Source organism: Protopterus annectens, chromosome 1.part0 (genome assembly GCF_019279795.1).
Source record: "Protopterus annectens isolate FY-2018-M chromosome 1.part0, PAN1.0, whole genome shotgun sequence".
Lineage (NCBI taxonomy): Eukaryota > Metazoa > Chordata > Ceratodontiformes > Protopteridae > Protopterus > Protopterus annectens.
This window is the reverse complement of record NC_056725.1, coordinates 405,008,741-405,034,319: the sequence shown is the minus strand read 5'-3', so window position 1 is coordinate 405,034,319 and position 25,579 is coordinate 405,008,741. Positions and strand designations below refer to the sequence as shown.

Sequence of the window (25,579 nt, the reverse complement as noted above, 5' to 3'; positions counted from 1 at the left end):
AATTATTGCCCTATAAGCCTAACTAGCTTGGTCTGCAAAGCTATGGAGTGCATCATTATGGATCTCATTAAAAGAGACATTGGAAACCTCCAAACACTGGACCCTACCCAGTTCGGCTTTGTTAAGGGCAGATCATGCCTCCTAAACCTGGTGGACTTCGTTGAGACAGTTACCAAGGCCATAGATGAGGGAAAGGTGGTCCACACAGCCTACCTAGACCTTGCAAAGGCCTTCAACACCATTCCCCACTCAGGTATTATAATCAAGCTCACCAGCCTGAACATAAACCCCTATGTCATGAGATGGGTTGCCAACTGGCTCACAGACAGAACCCACATGGTAAGAGTTGCTGGAGCTAGGTCTGACTCTAAACCAGTTACAAGTGGTGTTCCCCAGGGCTCAGTCCTAGGACCCCTCCTGTTCGGCATATACTTCTCAGAGGTACAGGCAAGCACAGGAGGACTATGGCTGACCAAGTTCACAGACGACTGCAAACTAGGGGCTATAATTGACCCTCTGGCTGACACAGACATCCTCCAAAAGGGTCTCACTGAGACAGATACATGGTGTCAAAACCATGGCCTCAAGCTAAATGCCAAAAAGTGCATAGTCATCCCCTTTGGAAAAAATAAAGTACTGACAAACTACCACATAGGTGGTAGCCCCCTAAATATGGAAGATGTAATAAGGGATCTGGGGACCCAAGTAGATAGTAACCTCTCCTTTGATAATCACATTGCCAAAGTGGTTAGAAAATCCTTCTATGTGGCCCACCTAATCACAAAAAGGTTTGTATCCAGATCGAAAGAGGTCATTGAGCTCCTCTATGCATCACTCATCAGACCCATCATAGAGTACATTGCCCCATTTTGGATGTACCTTACAAGACACCTGCAACAACTGGAAAGACCACAGAAGTACCTCACCAAGAGGATCACTGGCCTCAAGCAGATGCCCTGTGCAGCTCAACTGAAGAAATTCCAGCTGTACTCGGTTGCATACCGCCTACTCAGAGGTGATCTCTGCCTGACATACAAGGCCATGTCCAACCCAGAATTGATGGACATGCTACACCTAAAGAAAAGCATATCCCCTCGAGCCACATGCTCCAGGGATCTAAACCTTACCACAACAATAAATAGGATGTGCTGGAGGGATAGATTCCTGTCCCAGAGACTTTCCATGCTCTGGAACAAGATTCCAATCTACATTAGGCAGAGCTCCTCACTAGCCCTCTTCAAGAAAAACCTTGATGAGTGGATGTGAAACAGAAAGTTTACCCCAGGGATCACTTCAATGGCTCTGCTGGACAGAGGCACAGGGAACTAATCTAAGGGGGTGGCGAAAGCCAACGCATTCTGGCTAGGCTTATAAATGCCTTTGGGCAGATAGCCTAGTACCTACCTATGAACCTATGAACCTCTAATACTCTATGGGACTCAAAAATATGCCTTGCGCAACTTGAAAGAGATAGCAGCCTGAGCATTAACCAATAAATAAATCTACTCATAAAAATGACAGTGCTTGCAGTGAGAAAACTAATTTTATGACAGAGGCTAGATAATTCTTAAATGCCAGAAGTAAGTATGTGAGTGTACTAGTGCAACTTACTGACACAGCAAGAATAGCTCTGATCCAGAAGAAGTGGCTCCCGTCATTGTTCCTATGCAGTTTTATTCATTCTTAATGGGAGGGGATAGGAGACTAGAAAAGTCAGAAAGGGGTGCTGTGCAAGCAGTTAAACATTCAAAAGGATACAGGAAAGGTAAGCATAGGAGTAGAGAGGGAGGAAGGGTTGCTTTTTTGTGGGAAAGGTGTCCATTTGTTTTTATCAAGAAGGGGAGATAGGAAGGCTATCAGGAGAAGTCATGGAATGGAAACATTATAGAGATAAGAAAGCAGAAGCACATTAAAAAACATAAAATGTGGACAAAGTTCAACATTGTAGATGCTGATACAAGGGAGGTTGAGAGTGGATATAGTGAGATGCTGAGAGATGAAGAATATGTGCTATTGGGGAAGATTAAACAGCAAGCAGAGGAGGGAGGTGACACACAAGGAAGTGGAATAACATAACAGGAGATAGGGTGGGGACTCATCACCTGACCATGCGATCCGGGAAGAGTTATGTCACTATTATGGCTGTCTGCACCATCAGGGCCTGCTTAAGATAGTGCACAAGGCAGTGCCACGTGATGATGCAACTCTTTTAACCACATAAGGATCCTCCCCAATTGGCCAATTTAGGTGTCAAGCTTCTGCTCCATGAACCCCACCTCATTTATTCCAACTCCTCCCAATGATGAAATATGACCATCTTGTGGGAATCACCAGTGTGAATCACAACTATTCCCAAAAGAATTGAACCCCCACTGGTCAATGGGGATGTCTCCATGTCCTCCAGACCATAGAACTTATATCACCCAGTGGATAAGCAGGACTGGAGAAAGACGGTAGGCTGGCTATCCTGACATCATGTGATGATCACCCTTACAGTTACCTAAAAGTGGACTAAATAGCTATTTGATATGCTATTGTGGCAGGGCTGATATTGCTGACTAGGTATTGAAAATAAGATGTCCCTGCATAGATGCAGAAGTATTGTACCTTTGGCCAAGGGTAGGTAGCTGCACTAGCATGGTGATAATGGACTTAACAGGCCATGGAGGGTGAATGTGAGTATGTTCCTGTGGTATATTATATGAAACAAGGACAAACACGTGCCATGTGGACTTGGACAGTGTTAGTATGTATACAGTTCAACATCATATGTTGCTAGTGAGGTCTACCAAAAGGCAGACAAGTAACTTTTCTCAAAACAGGTAGATATCAGCTTATAATTGACAACCATTGTAATGTACATAATGCACCATGGTACAGAAATGTGATAATACATGAATACCAGTCATATGCCAGATGGAGGTAGCACTAACATTGGCATATGTTGGGGTCATGCACACTCAAAATGATGAAATGCATACCTGCCTGTGATATATGCTACTGGTCTGTGGTAGTGTCCACAGCATGTAACAGTCCCAACAGCCATGCATGTCAGTCACTATGAACCAGGAAGCATGCTGTCTAGACAGGCTGAGCCATATTCTCTATGCATATGTGGAATGTAAATGTCCCCTGAAGGTGTGCATGTGGGTTAGCTAGGCAGTAAATGTATCTATCTATATGTACAGGTTGTGTTAGACTTTATATATAGTACTGATGCATAGAAATGTCCCAGGTAACTGTTCATATTATAGCAGTGGGTAATTCAATGATACACAAGCAGACAAGAGAGTTTGGACAATTATTGTTTTTACTTAGTGCAGTATGAAAGCTGCACTTGTGAGTTGCTTACTGAACTACATGATACTTGACATAACGCTTTCATTTTACCACACTTGTGTTGGTGTAGGGGGTTGAGATAATGGGTGTAACTGACAACATGGAACATACAGTCTGAGGTAATGTGAGCAGTGGTAGAGGTTTATGTCAATGCAGGAGAAATGTAGGTGAAGAAATCTAATAACTTACCTGACAAATGGTAAGGACTGTTGCATTATTTTGCTATGTAGGAGATGTAGGCCCTGGTATAACCTAAGGACTATGTGTATCCCAGTCACTGTTAATATACAGTACATGTCTTAAGTGCTCTGTTTAATGCTAAGTAAATCATACATACTGCAGTGTATGCTATGGTGTCCTGTAAGGGAGGGCTACACTTGTCAAGTTGTATGCTGTGTGAGTTTTTAAGTACTACATTTTATTTATTTATTTATTTTATTTGCAGTTGTTTAACCAGGATAGTCCATTGGGCCTAAAGAACCCATTTTCACTGGAGTCCTGGGGAGAAAAGCTCCACATACAGATTATACAAATATTAAGTTCCACACATAGATTACATGAAGATTATAGAGAGTAACATTGTACAATTTCTGGTTATAAGACAGATCAAATATATTTTAATCAAAAGTAATAAATGCAATAGTATTAAAAGTAGAACCTTTTTTTTTTTGACTGATGGGGATTCTGATACATTAACTGCAAGTTTTCCTCTGTGGGGAGAGATGGGGGCAGCTATACATTCTAGAAGTGTGCATGCAAATGGGCCTTGTCCACAGTATGACTGAATGACTGATGTGTCCATGCAAAGTGTGCAACTGCCTCCTCTTCTGGACTTCAGGTGTGGTAATGAATGTGTGTATGTGTAGTAGTAGTTGGAATCTGGGTACATACAGTCATTCTAATGTATTTTTTCTTCACATATATTATTTAAAAAAATCTCTTTCATAGTTAGCTAAATTATGACAAAAGTCTTTTCTTTCCTACTCAAGACTGACCTGATATTTTTTCATATATTTTCTTAAAGAGATATGTCATAGGATGGGGTGGGGGTGGGAGGGTTAAAAGTACTTGTTCTTCTAATCTCAGTGGAGTGACGGAGGTAGAATATGGGATCTGAAAGGATCTAATAAACATTAGAATGATAAAACCTGCTAAAGGTGTGGGAGTTGTTGTGATGAAAACCAATAGATTATGTGGGTAAATAGTTGAACATTTTGTATGATGACACATATGTGGAGTCATCTATCAGTGAAATTAATATTGTGTATAGTAAAATTGATAAAAGAGTACTTGCTGTATTTATCTAGGATCAGAATGATATGAATATTTCAAAATATTTCACAACTGAGAAACCATATATGCCCATAGTGTTTGGGGAACCCATGGTATGTAAGAATGTTATGGATCTTTCTTTATTGAGAGTTATTGATGCCAGTGGTTCTAAGACACACTCTGTAGCCAAATATATTGATATAAAATTAAAAAAAATGTTTTTGAGAACTTTACTTATTTGTTAAATGACTCATGGGTATTTGTGAAGAAATATACAACTGAACTATACAGTGGCAATTTAATATTCATTGCTGTGGATGTACGGGATCTTTTTCAGTCATACACCATGAAGAGGGGCTGGAATGGTTCAATGCTTTCTTGGTGGAAGACAGTACATTATCTATTATTAATATTAGTGTAATGTACAAGCTCATGGAAAGATTAATATCCAGTAATGATATATACTTTGATGATTTGTATTTCCACCAGATTTCTGGAATTGCAATGGGCACAGGGTACACCGCTGTGTTTGTAAATGCTGTTATGGCTCACTGGCATGAGAAATATGTTTTTAGATCAGAACTTTTTGTTTATTGGTCATTATACATAAGATTTTTTGATGATATATGTATTTTGTTTACCAGATCTATCAATAATGTTAATGAGTTTATTGATTATATAAATAGTCAAACAAAGTTTTTCAGATTCACTCATGAGACATTCAGTACTAGATTATGTTAGCTGGATGTCAAAATTACTAAAGAGTAATTACATAGAAATTTTGTGTAAAACATATTTAGAAAGTCCACATATTCTAGTTCTGTGTTGTACTGTGATAGTTTTCATCCCTTTCACCAAATAAATCATTACTGAAGGAGCAAATGGGGTGTGGATGGCAGCAGACCCATGTACTTTAAATGTGAAGCAAAGATGATTAGAGGAATGTTTATTAATACAGGGTACCAGGAGGTCTTATTGGTCAATGTTATAAGAGAAGTCTCTATAAAAGGAGAAGGTATTTTATTTGCCAATTTGGGGGAAAAAGACTTTACCTAGCTAACCCACTGAATATTTCTAACAATAATACATCAACAAGGGTGATATTTTGACCCTTTAGTTTTGACTCAGGGAGTTTTAGCAATGTGATTATCAAGTACTAGACTACGTTCTTGAGTGAAGATATGATGAAATGTTTGGGAGATAAACCAACATTTGTGTGTAAAATGGGGAAGCATTTTAAAAAGTACATGGAACGAGTAACTATTAACCTTACCAATAGCGTGCAGCATGGTACACATAAATTTGGTGCATGCTGAAAATGTTGCTATTTCCGTGAGGGTCACGGTATAAGTCTTAAAACCACTGAGAAAATTTACTGTGACAAGTACATAAATTGCAGGTGCAAAGGAGTAGTTTGTATAGCCAGATGTCAACAGTGTCTGGATTTCTATACAGGTAAGATGGAATGTCATTTTGTAGATTGAATATATGATCATATTAAGAATATTAAAAATAAATATATGTTTAATGGATTAGTCAAACAAATTGATTTACATTGTAATTATGCATTTTTTATTTTTTCTGATACAAAACATAGAAGTTAATCCACATGGGAGTGTGTGGAGTGAAGTTTTAGAAATGTGGGAGTTATATTTGTAATTAAAACCAGTGCTGAGTGCCCACAGGTTTAAATGACAAAATTTCTACTGAAAAGGGGTCTCAAGCCCAGTGGACTTTCCTAGTTAACAAATGTCAATAAATAATAAATAAATAAATAAATAATAAGTCAGGTCATCATATTCTTATCTGAGGATTATATAATAGCACTGTACTCAAACCTCATGAGGACACTAATAAAATATAATGCTCCCTTTCGCATGTACCTCACTAGACACCTGCAGCAGTTGGAGAGAATACAGAGTATTTTCACCAAGAAATTACATGGCCTACAAACCATGTCATGATGCATATGGATAGACTGAAAGCCCTGTCACTGTAATCTGGACCATATAGGATGAAGTGACTTGTGCCTGACTTTCAAGCCAGTCTGTGACCCTGCCCTGGTGGAAATACTTCACATCCACAAATCAACTAAAGCTGATGACATCAGCAGAGTCTAGTGAACAGAAAATGCTAATAGCAGTGTCCCACACGCTGGTGTAAAATGTTTGGCAAGGGCACGACACACACACACACACACACACACACACACACACACACACACACACACACACACACACACACACACACACACCAGTTGACTGCAATGAGAACAGAACCCCTGCCTATCTAAGTAAACAGACTAGAGAACTCAGTACTTTAAGCAAGTGCCACGGCCCAAGTCCGACACTTATAAGGCTGCAGGACAACTTATGATGGATGACATCAACACTGGATGTTGGAGAGAAGATGTTGTGAGGCCTGCATGAAATGGATGTGTAAGCTTGTGCAAGTGTCAAAATACTGTCAGTCCATGGAACTGGGGTGTTAACTGTCACACACACACACACACACACACACACACACACACACACACACACACACACACACACACACACACACACACACACACACACACACACACACACACACACACACACACACACTCACAGACACATACACTCACAGGTTCACTGCAGTGAGAATAGAATCCGTACTTAAGTGCACAGACTAACAAACTCAGTACTTTAAGCAAGTGCCAGGGCACATGTCTGACTCATATAAGGCTGCAGGACAAGTTATGGTGGATGACATCAGCACTGGATGTTGGAAAGAAGATGTTGTGAGGCCTGCATGAAATGGATGTGTAGGCATATACAACTGTAAAGATAGTTCATGTTCTGCATGTTACCAGCTTGAGGAGTGTGCAATGAGAAGTATGGGGTGGCTGTGTTCCAATGTGAAGATATAGTTTAAGAGACAGCTTTACAAACTATATGCAAACAGGTGTCCGCATTTCTACAGGTATTTGAAAATCTGAATGTGTATTGTCATTCTAAAGATGTGCATTGTATATCACACAACATTTGTTATTAGTGTATGTAGTGTAGTTGATAAATTTGTCAAAAAGTACTGAGACACCAGGGTTGCAGTGCATGGGAGGAGGTAACACATGACTGCATTGTAAATATCTAATATATTCTTAGATAGGGCCTTCAATTTGTTATGTTTGCACATGCAATTTCATGCCAAGAAGACTAAATGGACAGCAAACAGAACTAATACATGCTAATATTTAGTTTGCATTGGGCAATGGCAAGCAGTGTGTTTGTGTGATGGCTGACAGAGGGTTTGCACAGGAGAGATACATATTTCTACTTGTTTCCCTGTTTGTACATAGTTAAGCATTGCACAAATGTAGGGCTCATTGCTAAAATTATGAGAGTTAGTATTGAGTGTATGAAGCACACCTGCTGCTTAGCAGACTCTGTGACAGCAAGTGTAAATGCATTGCCACATTTCTTTTTGAGCCCAGATTATACTGGGTTTGAATCCAGGTATATGTAATACTTTTAAATAAGTAGTGATAATGCCATGAAAGTATTGTTATACAACATTCACCATTTGTTACTATTTAGAAAAATAGTGATAATGCAATGAAATTATTCTTATACTACATTCACCTTGTGATACTATGTTGTACTTTAGTGCAGTGAGTTTAAGTAGCATTAAGTAGAGGTAAACCACATCACAGAAGAGCTATTCACTGGCACATGGCATTGCTGCATGTTGCCAAACTCTGTGCAAACACAGAGGCCAAAAGGTGAAGTCTCCATTGCTTTTTTGGTACTTATGTGTGTTGTGTGTGATTCAATTTTTTGACAAGATTATAGGTGTTAAAACAGGGTCGATAGGAAAGTGGTGAAATGGGGACCAAGCAGGGAGAAGATCAAAGGGAAAAAAATACAGGAATGTGCAGGAGCAAGGTAGGAAAGCACCGTAGCTATCCATATTTTTAACAGTGTAAACTGAAAATATGCACAGAATATTAGCTTAATTTGGACTGTCATCTTCACAAAGAAAAGTGTCGACAATGCAATCATGTTATACAGCCAATTGGACCAAATCAAGAGTGTCAAGAGACATGCATGCAAAATGGATATGCATGAGGTGATATTTTTTCATGTGGGACAGGTGCACATTTTTTTTTTATTTCAGTAAGAGAGGAATGCTGGGTAAGGGAAGTTGTTATCTCTGGGTCAGGTAAGTTGGGAAGGTGGGGAAGCAAATGCAAACAAACAAAACAAACAAGACAAGATGCAGGGACAGTGAGGGACACAAAAGGTTGGGGAACACCATGACTGGGGTGAGGGAAGGGACAACACAAGCTCATGCCCACCAAACATGGAGACAGTGAGAATCTAGTCCTCAACCACAGGACTGTCATCACTGTCCTCTTACTCTGCTGGGTGCTGGAGTGCTTTGCATCTTCTCCTCTTATATACTATGAGGGAGAGCAGCCTCTCCAGCCAGCATAGGTGTACACCAATGGTATGGTTCACAACCCTACACACCAACCCTGGCATCTACTGGTGGACGATGAAATCTGCATCTCTGCCTCTACTCCTGGAAGGTACCACAGCACCAGCTGCCAGGGCAGTGCTACCTGAGGGTGCAATGCTGGAGGAGCAGAGGCAGTCCGGCCATGTTGGGTCCTTGATGTGCTGGCCAACAGTGTGGGAGTTTGTGGAGCAAGGCAGACTGACCCAGTTGGGCTGGCCTACATTGCTGTGTTGTGAAGCATTTAGGGATTTGTTACAGATGGATGACATGGAGAAAATCTGATGACACATAATAGAAAATAAAAAAAAAAGAAATACGGGTTGGGGTGACAGGAAAAAAAGAGGCAAAATTAGTACCATAATATGTGCCATATAATGCACTATCACAATTATGCAACTATTTTAACTGAACTATTATATTTAAGTATATGTCATATCAATTACAAAGTATAATTACTCACTGCTCAAAGTAATCCTTGCAATGTGCATATATTGCACATATGCTTGCTCCAAGTATACTGATTACAGTTAACAGCAGGGCATTTATTCCACTTGCATAGAGTTTAATGTATGCAATATTATGTAGGAAATGCAGTATTGTATAGTTGCTACTCATGGTATTTGAACCCACAGCCTCTGACTGCAGTCTTACACTTAACTTCTAAAGTCGGTTTGTGCTATGGACTTATGCATGCATACTTGCTTTTACAGTTAAGATATACATGCTGACTTTGCTACTACTGTATAGAATACAAAATATATATCATTAGCTTTTAAAGCTATAATGATACTTCTGTTGTGCTGCATACATGCCACTTGCTTCCCTCAGTCTTTTGAGATATTCAGCATGAGCCCAGTAATTAAACTCTATTTCTGTATTAGCTGTGGAAAAAAAAAAACAGAAGAGCAATATGCATACCAGTCTTGCCTCTATTTAGCTTTATATGTATTTAAAATTCTGTTCATTAGCATACTTACACAATAGTGAGGCATCACCAGTTTGAAATTCAATCACTGGTTGAGCATATTACTCTTGCACCTTTGTAGGTCATTGAAGTGGCGCCTACACTGTTCTCCAGTGCATTGGATGCCGGTTGCACTGAATGCAGCCTTAATGACCCACTCCAAGCTTCAGACTTGTAGTGGCCTTAATGAACCTATTCCAAGCTTCAGACTTGTAGTGAGAGCCAGAATAGTACTCTGAAGAAGCCTTTGGCTGTGGTGCTTTACAAGGAATAAAATAAATATCCTGGATTCCTGAACAACCCACCTCAGCCCCCTAATCTGGGCACCTTCCCTCTAATGCCAGACATGTCTAATACCAAAAGTAGAGCAATGGTAGCTAGTGATTTCCCACCAATTCATGTTACCACATTTACTGGTATTGTATAAACCCAAGCAATGATACCAAACTCATGTGCACAATGTTAAGCAGAGTGTTGCAGTGTCAAGCAGGTTGGAGATAATTTTTTAAATTGGAAGGTTAATCTGAGACTTGACATTAATTTGAGGGGTGTTTTCTACTGTAGGTTGGAAATAAATTATTAAAATTGGACGGTAACTGTTAGGTGAGGTAACTTTGCAGATATACCCTGGAGGCATGCATTTTATGACCTGATGCATATTTGAATTCGCTTTATACACTAAAAAATGATTTTTAAAGTGTGGTATTCAAACCTATGCATAAGGGACAAAACATTTTCTTCCACAGTGGTGATTTTCCATCTTTGCAACAGAAGAAGTGCTGCCCAGGCATAGTCATGAATCATTCATAAATACAGCTGAAAGTTTGAGGTGTTAATCATGTATGTGTGTGACCTAACAAGGTTAAGTGTGAAGGCCATCCAAGTCCAGATAGCAGACTTATACTTACCGAAATATAATGGACAGTATAGCCTCAGTCATATTATCCCTCATACATATAATTCATATAAGCTCCACTATGTAAAGTGTTATAAGTGGTATTGACTATATTGTGAAATGGAAAAACAGCAAAGATTTCTGGAATATACTGTATTAGAACCCAGGACCATGTGTATGGCAGTCCTACTCTTACACCTGTTGCCACAAGAATGTTGAAATAACACTTGTATATTTTTTTGTTCATTGCTATACACTGGGTTGTCACAACAGTAAAAATATGTTGCACTTCCTCTATTAGAATACAGGACCATCTCTATTACAGCCCTGCACTTACTCCTGCTGCAGGGAAGACTTAAATGACAGTTACATAATTCCCCATTCATTCTTAAGTTCTGTGTATTAACCACAGTGCAATGCTGCTTAGCATTGTTGCATGATGGAAAGCAAAACCTGCAACAATGTATCCTTCTTAACCTTTACACTGTCTATACCCTGACTGCAGGTGTTCTGTCTGCTTCTTGTGTGGGCTACTAGACCAGGTTTGCAGACTGCTAAGAGTTGCATAACTGAGATAAGTACAGATCAATCTGGCATTCATTGTGTTTTGCAGGTTCCTTTCTTTGCGCTAAGCTGTCAACAGTGCAAACACTGGAATTAAAAAAAGGGGAGGGCAATTAGTTACATTGAAAAAAAGCAATCTATGAAATAAACACTATAAAATTTTTGTTGATACTCATGAAATATTTTTACACAGGTCTGAATTTTAACTCTTAATCCAGTGAACCTTCAGAACACAGTAGGGATGACTTATCCCTTTTTGCCACACAAAAAGCTTTGAAGCAGGGAACAGAAATCATTCTGCATACAACCAACTGCAACATCGACCACAGTACTAACAAAACATATGACGGTTGTTTGTACAAGTATTAATTTCAGATGTAGTGCACTGAGTGATCACACAACCATTTATGACTATTGCCTGCAAAAATGGAGCTCTGTCTTATTTTTGGTGTTTGTTGCTCATTATTATCTTATCTGAGCAGTAATCTGAGACATGCAGTCTGTAAGGAATTCTGTATCATTGTCCTTAAAATGTGTGAGGATATTAAATGGCAATAATATACAGTTGTCAACAAATGAAGGGGAATTTGGATGTTACTAAATAGAAACTGTGAAATATGTCCTGCTTGCTTACTTTTAAAACCTTGATATGATTACTTCTACACTTTGTGAGACTAACCTGGCTGACACACCCAGTGGTAGGGAAGTCTGAATTGCTGTTTTGTTTTCTTTCTCCCTACCAGTAATCATTTACAGTTCCAATCCATTAACAACAAACCCAGAGGGAGTGTCTGGACTATATTTCTATGTGCTACATGGAGCCAAGTAATTGTGATTCATCAATTCTAATGAGTTTACACCTCTTTTGCTTCTTCACTATGCTCACAATCCTGAATCTACTCCATAAAAGAGGAACCATGTAGCTAGGGTTGTGAATTCTAAAACTGAAATGTGTCTCATTACTTTCTAACCTCTCTCTTTAATGATTTTCCAGTACAAAAGTATGATGTTAAACTGAGGACATTCAGTGACTATCAGTACTTTTGAGAGGTATGAATATTGATGTCTGAGGCCTCCTACTTGATAAATGATACAAGTAGTCACATAAGTCTCTGCTGTCACATGTTAAAGTAGTTTCTGCACAAATCATCCATCTTTTACTTTTACATTGCCAACTAACAATATGCAAAGATATGCCATTCATTCATATTATTACACATACACTCCAGGTTCAATACTAAGCTTGTAAATCCCGCAGTTGCAACAATTTTAATTCAGGGTTGATGCTGTCTGATGCTGCCAGCATACAGACATTACATGGGTAGGTAAAGGTTGTAGCCATTGCTTGGCATCAATGTTACTATATGTATGCGCATACAAATGATGGTTTTAGCCCCTTAGGTGGTGAGTGAGTGTGGTATGCATTGCTTCTTAGCTGATGAGAAGACATATTGAGCTCACCTATGTCTACCTACACCCCCAGTAGCTGCTGATTCTCCCCTGACTCCTCTCCAATGTGTGGCTGTGGTGAACTTGCATTTGTGGTGGGATGTGTACCCCTTTCCTTTCTTGATCCTGCTGAAGCTGCTTTCTGAGGATGATAATGTGTAGCATGACACATATGGTGAATATTTCAGTACATGTACATGGATTGTACTGCGGGGCTCCCCCATATGTATCTAGGCACTAGAATCATGACTTCAGCAGCCCAAACACACATTCTATGATATTTCTGATTTGAGGATGTGCCTCATTATGGCATTCTTCAGCAAGTGTGTGTGCATTTCCGATGGGGGTCATCAGCCACAGTTCCATTGCATTACCTGCATCCCCCAGTAAATGATCATGTGGAAAATCCCGCCAGTGAACATCTGATGGTGTTGGGAGTTGCGCCAGATATGTGAGTCATGGTAACTGCCTGGGTTGCCAGCACACAAGTTCAAAATGATTCCCTTGGCATTACACATGACTTAGCAGTTAATAGAGTGGAAGCCCTTTCAATTTACGTAGTGCCTTCCTTGTTCCCTGGTGGTGCCTTAATTTCTATATGTGTACAGTCTGAGGCACCCAGTACTTCAGGGTAGTGTGTCACAAGGAAGAATTCCTGCATATTGGTGACCCTGTCCTCAGTAATACAGGGGAAATATATGTGGTCACTACCATGTTGGAGCATAGCATTCAGGAACTGATGGAAGTTCCTGGATGCTGATGCCTGTGACACCCCAAGAATGCCCCCTGTTGGTCTCTGAAAGGTTTCTGTAGCTAAAATTCTAAGTGCTACACATACCTTTGTCTCCACTGGTATGGATTCCCCTTGGTTTGCCCTGGGTCTGAGTTGAGGACAACAAATGTTGCAGAGTTCCTGTAGTGTGTCTCTATCCACCCTATAGTGCTTTACAATTTTCATGTTGTGCAGATTGTGTTAAGTTAACCAGGGTCTGAAAACTCTTCTCCTTCTTGGCTGTGGTCTATCAGCAGCAGCATAGACTTCAGCCTGTTGCACATGCACATGAATTAAAGCAACAGCAGCCCCTAACATTCTTTCTGTGTAGACCCCTTTCCATGGCTGTTTTCCAATAGGTTTTGGAATTCACAGCAACAAACAGCACTGAGTCTACATGGTTGATTTATAGCTTGTTGAATAGCTCCTCCATCTTGGATTGGTTGATTATCATACAATTCATCTGCTTATGTATAACTAGCTGTCCGCAGTGCTTACCTTGTTTGTGCATTTTTACAAGCCATGCAGAGCTGCTTACTAAATCCAAAACAGTATGTTAACTGTGTGGGTCAAGGCGTGATATGCACACAGTCTTAACAGACCATGTTGGGTTTATTGAATCTGCCAGATAGTTTATATTAGGTTTAATTATTAAAATCCATTGATTTGAATGAAGCTATTTAGTGGTGAGAGATTTTATATAGTTAAGTTTTTACATACTTCTATCTATTTTATGAAATTAAAAATAAAACATATAGTTGATGTTATTAATTTAAATTTGAAAGCTTTTTTTAACATTTCCTGCACTTAAGGAAGTGATGCTGCAAGTGATTTGGTTCCGAGTCCCAAGATAGTTGCAGGATGAAAGGGCTCATCTGTTTATTTTTTTCTTTGACCAAAGTATTGCAAATATCCCAGTGGACTTCAAGGATTTTTGCAGTTTTTCTTGTATGGTTTAATGAGTTATAGTTTACAGTAACACTGAGTATGTTTGGTGGTCTACTTCTGCTCCACTGGATTTTGCTGCAAGCACACCTCACTTGTCATTTTCTGAGATCACTTTAAGGAATTTTTTTTTGTAAGGCCTCTGTAGTGTTCTTTGCTATTCTTTTTCTACATCTGTAATAAGGTATTGTAAGTTTGGATTGTGATTTTTTTTTTGGGGGTGGGGGGCTTCCACACATACCCACATAAGGAAATTAATGTGGTTAAGGTAAGGGGTTAGCATTCACATCCTGAATGATGTCCTGGCATAGGCACTAGTCTGCTTTTCAGTCTCACACATGCACTATGCTCAGGGTTGATATACCAGTTGAATACACTGAGGGGTCAGACATGCTGTACTTGATGAGTCTGGTACTTGTCATTGTCAGGGAGGTTGTCAAACAATAACAATCAAATCCTCTATCTGGTCTTTAATACATGAACTATTTTGTTTTTGTAAAAATAATGTTATTAAGAACATTCATTCCCAAAGTTATTTAAACAGACAATGCAATCCTCACACATAGTGCATTCCTACATACGCCAGTGGCTAATCCTGCAAACCTCAAAATTGCTCAATGTATCTGTTCTCATTGTTCCTTACATAAGATATCAGCACAATAGCAGTACCAGTCCCAGTATGAATGAAAAACACTGCCCATAAAATAAATAAAACATCCTGTCATATTACTTAACTTAAAAACTGGATTATTTTACAGCTTTAAGCAATGTCTAAAAGATCCACTTCTCTCAGCTAATTAAAAAAAAAACCTTCTACATAACTATTTACATTATTAAAAGTAGCTGGTGCTGTAGCCTGCTCGTGACAGCATTTTCTTCTACTGAAAAGGAGTCAGAGCTTCAGTTACCCTTTCAGGTTATTTGTTTATTAACTAGCTACTGAGCTCCTTCACTAACACTTTATAGATATGTTAAACATGGCAAATATCTACTAATAAATCTTTGTTCCCCATAATTACTTTCTCTTCCTTGTCTCTAATATATTCTATCAGTTTAACTAAATCACTTCCACTTGGCTCCTGTACTTGTTCCCAACTTTTCATTTTGGATTTCTATGCTGCCAGTGTAATATTAGTTCTTTTTGCCATGTTGACAGATATGAATTTATCCAATATCCTAACATATGATTTACCATCTGGATGCCTAAGTTACTTCCAGTAATGCTTCTTACTATTGCTGTTCATAGGTTTAGAGGTTCATAGGTTGGTACTAGGCTATCGGCCCTAGGGCCTATACAAGCCTACCCATAACAATTCCCAGGATATTTCTTCCCACAATATTTACTTCTCTGGATCCCTGCCTAGCAGGGCGACTGACATGATCCCCGGGGTGAATTTCCTATCTTCCATACAATCATCAAGGTTCTTTTTGACATGTATGGGCAGTCTATTACAGAGTACGGGGAGTCTCTGGGTCAGGAACCTATCCCTCCAGCATATTTTGTTCATTGTAATGACAAGGTTTAGATCCCTGGAGCGTGTGGCTCTGAGGGATTGGGATTTCTTTAAGTGGAGCATGCCCAACAGCTCAGAGTTTGACATGGCCCTGTATGTTAAGCAGAGATTGCTTCTGAGAAGACGATATGCCACAGAGTATAGCTGGAGTTTTTTTAGACGGTCAGCATATGGCATCTGCTTTAGGCCTGTGATTCTTTTAGTGAGGTATTTCTGTGGCCTTTCCAGCTGTTGCAGATGTCTTGTGAGGTACATACCAAACAGGGCATTATACTCTATAATGGGTCTAATGAGGGATGAGTACAGTGGGACAATGACCTCCTTTTTTCTGGATGAAAAGCCCTTAGTGATGAGGTGTGCCATATAGAAGGATTTCCTGACTGTTGTGGCGATGTCATTATCAAAAGTGAGACCACTGTCTACCTGTGTCCCTAAGTCTCTCATCACACTTTTGATGTTTAGTGTACTGTCACCTATGTGGTAATTCATGGGTACATGTTTTTTTCCAAAGGGGATAACTATACATTTCTTGGCATTAAGCTTGAGCCCATGGCTCTGGCACCAGGCATCTGTTTCTGTAAGGCCCTTTTGTAGAATATCCACATCATTTGGGGATTCAATAATGGCTCCCAGTTTGCAGTCATCTGCAAACTTTGTTAGCCAGAGTCCCTTAGTGTTGGCTTGTACTTCAGAGAAGTAGATGCCAAACAAGAGTGGTCCCAGCACTGAACCCTGAGGTACTCCACTTGTCACTTGTCTGGAGCTGGATTTGGAGTCAGCTACTTTTACAGTCTGGGTTCTGTCAGCAAGCCAGTTGGCAATCCATCGAGTGACGTAGGGATTTATGCCCAGCTAAGTAAGTTTATCTATGATTCCAGAGTGGGGGATGGTGTTGAAGGCCTTGGCGAGGTCCAGATAGGCAGTGTGGAATGCCTTATCCTCGTCCACAGCCCTGGAGACTGATTTGAGGAAGTCAGTCAGATTCAGGAGACATGATTGGCCCTTCACAAACCCAAACTGGGTGAGGTTCAGTGTTTGAAGATAGCCATTGTCTTTGTTTATAAGTTCCATGATAATGCGTTCCATGTCCTTGCAGATCAGGCTTGTCAGACTGATGGGACGGTAGTTCCCGGGATCCAAGGCAGATCCCCCCTTCTGGAGCGGGATAGCTGTAGCTGTGTGCCACTCAGTGGGCATGAAGCCTGAAGTGAGGCTATGATTAAACATGACACTTAGGTGAGATGCCAGTTCATTTTGTAATTCATGTAGTACACAGCCTGGGATGTCATCTGGTCCCATGGATGCTGTATTCTTAGCTTTGGAGAGTGCGGTTTCTACCTGTGTGGCCGTGATTATTTTGGTATTGAGATGGGCCCTTTAGGGGGCGAGAGGGGGGTGAGGTTGGCACTAAATCGATCTGCCAGGATATTGGCAATATCCTTGGGATCAGTATATTTAATGCCATTCTGTTGCAGCTCAGAGCAGATCTGAGCATTGCCATTTAGATTCTTGACATAACTATAGAATGCCTTGTGGTTGTCTTTGGAATCTTTGGCAATTTTATTTTCATAATTAGCTTTTGAGGATTTTATGAGGGATCTCAGCTTCTTACTGAGGCTGGTGAGGGAGTTTTTTGCATCCTGGAATTTTCCTCTTTTCTGCAACAGTTTCTTCCTTCTGTTGTATAGTTTGTTTATAGCAGGGGACCACCAGATTGGCTTCCTTTTTTTTGGAGAAGAGCATCTTGGTTCTATTTGGGATGGCACGATTCATGCACGAGAGGATGTGCTCATACAGTGCCTTAGTGTAGGATTCTGCAGTCAAACTTTCAGATCCCGTCTGCATGGGTGTCATGAAGTTTGTCACTTCTGACCAGTAGCATGAAGTTGACTTTGCAGAAGTATTTTAAGTAGGTTTCCTTACTGGGGGGGGGTGGGGGTGGGATCTGGATGTCAAGGGTGATTTGCTTATGGTCAGACCTGACCAATGAGGGTTGACCACTGGTGTGGAGCATCTATCTCCCATGTTGGTCATGACCAGGTCTAGGATATTGGAGCCCCTGGTGGGACAATGGATTAGTTGATCCAGGGTGTTGGAATTTATGAATTCCAAGAACCGTTGGGAAAATGAGTTGGTACTCGAGTATTTTTCCCAGTTAATGGCAGGGTAGTTGAAATCACCCAGTATTAGGGTGCTTGGTTGTATCTTAATATTTTCCAGTATGTTTAGAAAGGTGTAGTGAGAATCTTGGGGCATGGTGGGGGATCTGTAGCAAGCTACAGTTTGGATTGCAGTCTTACCTAATGTTAGTCGCACTTGGAGAATTTCAGATGCATTGTGTTGGGCAACTAGCCTGGAGGTGTAAATATCCTTGGTGAATATGGACACTCCTCCACCTTTAGTGTTTCAGTCTTGGTTTTATGGCCGAAAAGTGTGGTAAGAGTTGTAGCTCGGTATTGCAGGGGTGTTCTCTGTAGCCTTGAACCAGGTCTCAGTTACTGCACAGATATCGATGTTCTCCATTTTTAGGAGTGCCTCGAGAGAGTGCATTTTGAGGTTTAGACTTCTAGCATTGAGTAGTATTACCTTCAGATTTTGAATGCTTGTATCTGTTACGGTGGTGGTTTTATCCTTTGAATCTTGCCTAGAAAAGGCACTATAGCAGTGGCAAGAGCTTTAGCCAGTAACCTGAATCCCAGGAGTGACAGGTGCAGACCATCTCTGGCAAAGCATCGTGGTTTGTCAATCATGTCTTCCCAGGCAGACAGATACTGGATCCCCTTTGAATGACACCAGAAGCTTAGCCAATTGTTGAAGTCAATCATTTTGTCCTTATACTGTGGTATCATTCTAGACGAAGGCATAATGCTACTCAGGGCTAGGGTCATACCTGCCTGGGCCACATGATCCAAGAGCTTTTCCATGTCTCTTTTCATGTAGTCCAGGGAGGTACATCTCAAGTCATTCACTCCAGCATGGACAATAACAGAGTCGTATTTGTACTTGTTGTGGAGTGACTTGAGTGCATGCATTATGTGGTGGATCCTGACACCCGACAGGCAGCTGACTGTAATTTTCTCCTTGTTCAGCCTGGTGAGTGGGACATCAGTGTGCCTAACTATAGAGTCACCTATGACTAAAGTGTTGGGTATATTGTCTTGCCTTAGGGGCTGTTATTGGGTAGCACACTGGTGTTGTGAGCTATGTGTCACTTTGGTTGTGACTGGTGTTTGTTTGCGTTTCAGCTTCAGAGGTCCTTGTTGCTTGGGCAGGTTAATGTTAAGGGTCTCTGCATATGTGGATTTAGTGTTGCTATGTGTGGGTGTTGTTGGTGTGGGTTTTGAAGGGCTATGAGTTGCTTGAGGTGTAATGCAGGCGTTAACCTTCTCCTCTTGACTGTCTAGCACAATCTTGGCCGGAGAGAGCTTTGCTTCCAGTTTGGCTAAGTGCATCTCTCGCAGGTTGTAGTGTTGGGTGGTAGGAGGAGAGGATTGTCTGTGTACATGAGGCAGTTGCCGCATTGCCCCAGTATGCCCAGATTCACCAGTTGGACAGGAGAAATCACCAGAAGCTGACCCTTGGACATGCGTGTTTAGATGCTTTTTTTGTAACGTTTAAGAGCTGTTTTCCCTTACCTTTGCAAGGTACTTTGCAATTATAGGCTGTTCTGTGCCTACGATTAATTTCTCCTTATTGACAAGGGGAGTTGAGTGCTTGTATCAGTTTCAGGCTTCCTAGTGCTTTCCAGCAGGTTTTAGAGCAAGTGCTAGTCACAGAGGTTCCGATTTTAGTGGTACTACTGAGAAACCAGCTAGTTCTAAGGGAATATTTGAAGATCAGACTTTCTGGCACCTGGAATAGTTTAACTGTAGCCTCGCACTGCTGCATGATGCGAAAAATGTGCAAACACACGTGTTTTTAAGCCAGTAAGTTGAAAGGGATAGAAATCAGCCCCAAAAGGCTAATAAAATTACAATTTCAGAGCTGGAAACCACTCCTCTAGCGTTAGATAGACAATACAATGCTCACCACTCCCACTGGTAAGCAGTAGGACTTTCCTCTACCACAGCAAGGTCTGGATAGCTCTGAACACAGAAAATGAAGTCCTGAGACAAGCAAAGCCTGGGATATGGACTGGCTAAGAAAGGTGGGAAACAAGCAAACAAGATAGTATTTTTATTTTGTTGAAACAGGCTAAACAATGCAATAATACAGTAAATAAACACAGAAAAGGCTAACACACTTGAGTGTGTAGTCCTAAACAGTAAATGCAATTAAAACTCTACAAAATTAGCAATTTAAAACTTTTTAAATGAAGCAAGGCAAGGGCACAACTGAAAAACGATTTAAGAGGCAGTAATACAGCAGAATAAGTAGCTAGTCTACATATACAGAGAAGTCTATATATACAGAATAGCAGCTAAAACACACAAACAATTCAGATGCAGTGCAACCTAGAGAACTTGAGATGTAGCAATATTAAGGCAATTACAGTTATAATAAATGCTCTAAAATATATATTTCCAAAATGTTTGAGAAGCACAGTCAGAACACATGGAGATTCAGGCAATTTTTTTTTTTTGAAAGGGAAAAAGGAGAAACAGAAGGCCTTCTCAGATGTTCTCTCTGTATTAGGTAGAATGAGCTAATGACACTAGACTGGGAGGAGTGTCCCAGATCAGATTAACAGTAGGGGCGGGCAACTGCAAAGCCACCAAGTATAACAAAACACTACAGAAAGCCAGAAAATGAAAGTTTTTAAACAGATAAAGGAGCAAAGAGACTCTACAGAATGCTTTTAACTGCAAACAAATCAGTTACCCATGCAGATTAGTTAATAGCAATAAAATACATGAAAAACTATGCAGCAGGCAATAAAAAGTGCTATATATAAATTGCTAGAAACAATAATCAATATAAATAATAAAAAAAAACAGGATACTTATATATCTCAGATCAGAGTTGTAGTCAACGCCCCTCCTCCACTCTACTCAGTGTGTATAGACAGAAGTTAATCCCTTAGGGATCCAAGTGCTGCACAAGTCCAAAAAACAGGCTTCCAGTCTCCTATGCTATCTGTCTGATATTTCCAATAATACCTGGACTGCATTGGAGGCATCTCGGTTAATTTAGCTGGAGTATAAAAAATATTTTTTGCAGATATTTCCAGGTGAAAATACAGAACTCATGCAACCTTAAAGTCTTTCCTGGCAATATACATAGCCCCCTCATTGCTTATCATTCAGTTCTATATTTAGAGTTTCTTCCTAGCCTTTCTTTAATCTCTGAACTGCCTGTGTATCCTCTGCTTTCAACTCTCAGTATAAGTAGGATATTTGCCTCTTTGCTGTTTGCTTGCTTTGCCTTACTTTCGTTATCCAGTTAATAATTGCTGGCATGGTGTCTTTTTCTCCCTTTAGCCAACTGGGACACCGAAGTTCACATTTTAAGAAATAATAATAATGTTTCTACTTTTGTGTTAGTGTCAGTTTACCTTTATTTCTTCCCAGTCTAAGATTTTCTTGCCCTTAATCAGTTCCTTCTAATATATTAAATTTGTTTTCTCCTGATGCCACTTCCATTCTGTTGCTCTAGTGTTCCTACCAGCAATATATCATTTCAACAATGATTCAAATTCCCCTTGTTAATCAATGCTTTCTCAGCTTCCATAGCAGACTGGGCACAGCTTTATCCAAGCTGGCATCCCAGAGGTATTCTAGGAAGTTCCTTGTCTCCAACCAGGGGTATTTTGCCTTTAGCAAGTCTTTCAGGTCTATATTAGTTTGCTGAAGTCTAACTTCAGTGAACACCCATTCAGGGACAATACTTCAATGAAAATTGCGTCAACGATTCGATGAATTTATGAAGGACAAAGAAGTAGTTTGCGAACTAATCAACTTTGCCTTTTTCTCCACTGTAGTGTGATCTCAGAGTTGGTATATATAGTTGGGGGGGGGTGGGTTCAATTTAGTTGTATGTCAGTCCTTTGTGTTGCAGGGCAAGTATTTACTTGCACTTGGTAGATTCAGTGAATCACTGAAATGATTTTCATTGAAGTGTGATCACTGAATAGGTGTTCACTGAAGTTAGACTTCGGTAAACTAATATAGACCCAGTCTTTCCATCTCACCCCATAGCTCAAGTCCTGACGTTAGAGTACATCTGCAGTCTGAGTGCTACTATATACTTTTCTATGTCAATAGCTCCTAACCCCCTTTATCTTTTGGTAATGCTGACTTTGCCCAATCAATTCTTTGGTGCTTAGCATGCCAGCCAAAGTGTCATCAAATTATGTAGCTTTGTCAAGTATGACTTACAGGGTTCTGCCCAAAAGGCTTGTCCTAAGTACAATATGTGAGGGAGTACTTGTCAGTTTATTACCTGCAATGGGTGATCAGATTCTAAGTTTAAACTTTTCTATTGGTTTAGTTTTCCCTAATAGTATTATAAAATGATGCATGTGAACATTCTACTGAGTCCCCATAATTATTCAGTATTCATACCCCAAATATGTAATTTTCTTCTGTATCCTTATTTGCAGATTAAGTATGCGGAATTAATCCTATATCTCTTATTTTCAAAACTACCACTTTCACATTCATCTTGTCCATTTTGATTTTATAGCCTGACAGCCTATTAAGACAGCCATACTTCTTATTGTGTTTGTTAACATTAATTTAACATCATCTGCGTATAAAGTGATTTTAAGATTTAACCCATTTTAAACAAATCCATCTATTTCTAAGCTCCTAATTTTCTTTGTTAATTTTTCTAAGTATATGGCAAATAGTAGTGGAGAGAGTGGGCATCCTTGTCTAGTACCCCTAGTTACTGTAAACAGATTTTTGAACCTGGCCATAGTCTTCACTTTTGCTGTTGAATTCTTATAAATTGTCTCCAATTAATGATCCTGATATTCTACAATGCTTCAAAAAGAAAAAGCCACTCTGCTTGGTCAAATGTTTTCTTTATATCTAACCTCACTACGATTGCTTGGGTGTTCCATCGATTAGCTTCCTGTATTATCATGAGAGTACATACTTTATTATCAAAAGTCCTACTCCCTCTTAAAAAGCCACACTAGTCTGGGTGAATTAATTGTGGCATAAGTATTTTTTAATCCCTGGGCAAGAATAGATGTAAAGACTTTATAAACATGGTATGTAATTGGCTGGTAAAAGAAAGCCAGTTTTGGATCTTTGCCCTCTTCATATATTCTTGTTACCAATCTGTCTGTCCAAGATCTTGGCACATTCATTGTAGATAGCAGTGCATTTATTAAGATTAACCACATCTCTATGACTTTTTCTTTTACCAACATCCATACTTCAAAATGAATTCTGTCCTTACCAAGTGGCTTTCCTTTGGGTTGTGCCATTAATACTGTGGTTAATTCCTCTTCAGTGATACCCCTAGTCACCATATCCCCTTCTTCCTGCTTTAAACCTGGTAAATATATTAGTCTTAGGTATTGCCTTGATCGCTCAGAGATGTATGGGCTAAATTAGTTGTGTAGAGGTTTTGGTAGGTACTTAGTTTTACTAAGTAGTTTTCCTGCTTGTTCATGTTGCAGGTGTGATATATGACGACTGACCTTATGCTGTATTAACCTACTCGCAAGTGCTTTCATAATCTGCCGTGTATTTACCTGGAATAAACCCATACTTGCTGTCCACTGAAGTAATATTTTCTCATCATCTTGGCTTTAAAGTGCATATAGTATTTTATCCCTTTCTGAACTCTCAGATTATGCAAAGTTTGGTTGCCTTGCTTGTAATACTTTTAGTTTGCCTGATGCTAATTTTCTTTCACTCTTTCTTTCTTTCTTTTCATCTTCCTAGTCTAATCTCTATCTGCAAAGATTTGCTGTATTACTATTTTCAGCACTAATTTAAAGTTATGCCATATTTCTGAGGTCACATCTATGGTAATTATTTTTATGTTAAAATGAAGTTTTATTCAGTTCTTAATTCTTTCTGTCTATAAGTCACATACTGTGAGGCAGCAATGTTTCGGGCATTTGGATTCTTGGAATGATCTTACTGTTACTACTATGTTTGAGTGATCTGCTACTCTTATTGGGCTTACCCAAGTTTATTTATTTTTAATTTGTGACTAGTTATGTTTCAAATATTTCTTTGTGCTCTCTATTTACTACTTTCTTATCAATTTGCGACCATCATTGATGTTGTGGTGAATAGTATGTGTGTGTTTCTTGACTATTAAACTCTCTGGGATGGTCAGAGTATCTGTTAACCCCATCATCTTTAGAAAGCCTAAACTTTTTCTTTCCATTTTAGTAATTTTTTATTCTCCTATTTCCTCATCTGGCTTCCCTTTCATGGAATACATATTCTAATAACTTGCTATTAATAAAATCCGCTCACCAAAATGAAGAATCTAGAGTAGGATATGTCTATAGATAAAAGCTGTTGTGCATGGAGGAAAATGTTTTGCTACCACTGTAGTTCTGTGATAATACAAATCTCCTTAAATCACTGTATATTTGCCTAAATCACCCCCAGGTTCCTTTAATTTCCATTAGTAACAGCTTCCACTTTAATAAAACTACCCCTTTACTCCCATTTCCTTCATAACTAGCACTTTCTATTACATCAAAAACTTTCCTCATTCATTTATTGTACTTCATATCATCGAGATGTCTTTCTTGCAACACTGTCAAATCTCCTCTTTCTCTTTAAATTTTGTTCAAGATTCTGATTAAGGTGACTGGATTAGTTAGACCATTTGAATTCCAAGAAAATATATTCAAACTACTCATTAACTTTCCTGGCTTTTAATATTCTTAATTTTGCTACTCTTTATGTCTGCTTCCCAAAGAGAACCTACTTCTCCATCCAAATTTCAGTTATTTGTGTATCTGTATTCTCTCCAGTCCTTTTCCCTTCTTTCCATGGCTATGCCACTGTAATACTTTAAATACACTGTTATCTATTGAGATAAATTGCACCCAATAGTATAATCTACCATTATGTTGTGTTAATACTAGATGGCAACAGGCCAAAACATTGAAAATAACTAATACCTTTATGCATACACTAAACCAAAAACCTGTTTGTAAACAGGTTTGTAAATGATTATATACAAATGCATTGCTTGTCTTAGCTTGCAAGGCAGGAGATTTACTAAATAATGGGCACAGCTGCAGGGCCTCATACAACCTCTCAGATGGTAAACATTTGGAGAGACTGTGACAGTCTCCAAGGTAACAAACTGAGATCTGATTCGGTGGCTTCATATTCAGTCAGCTAAGTAACCTTTAAGATGTAGTATTTACAATGTAACTACAATGGAATTAGAACACTTCTTAGCAAATGGCCATTATGCCAAAAATGATTTAC

The 25,579-nt window shown here is 39.5% G+C and overlaps 1 protein-coding gene across 2 annotated transcripts in view; it reads right to left on the bottom strand.

The window, feature by feature from the left end:
- LOC122792527 (calmodulin-like protein 8) overlaps positions 1-25,579 on the bottom strand; it is a 348,672-nt gene that overhangs the window by 193,391 nt on the left and 129,702 nt on the right. The gene's annotated exons all lie outside the window — the stretch shown is intronic.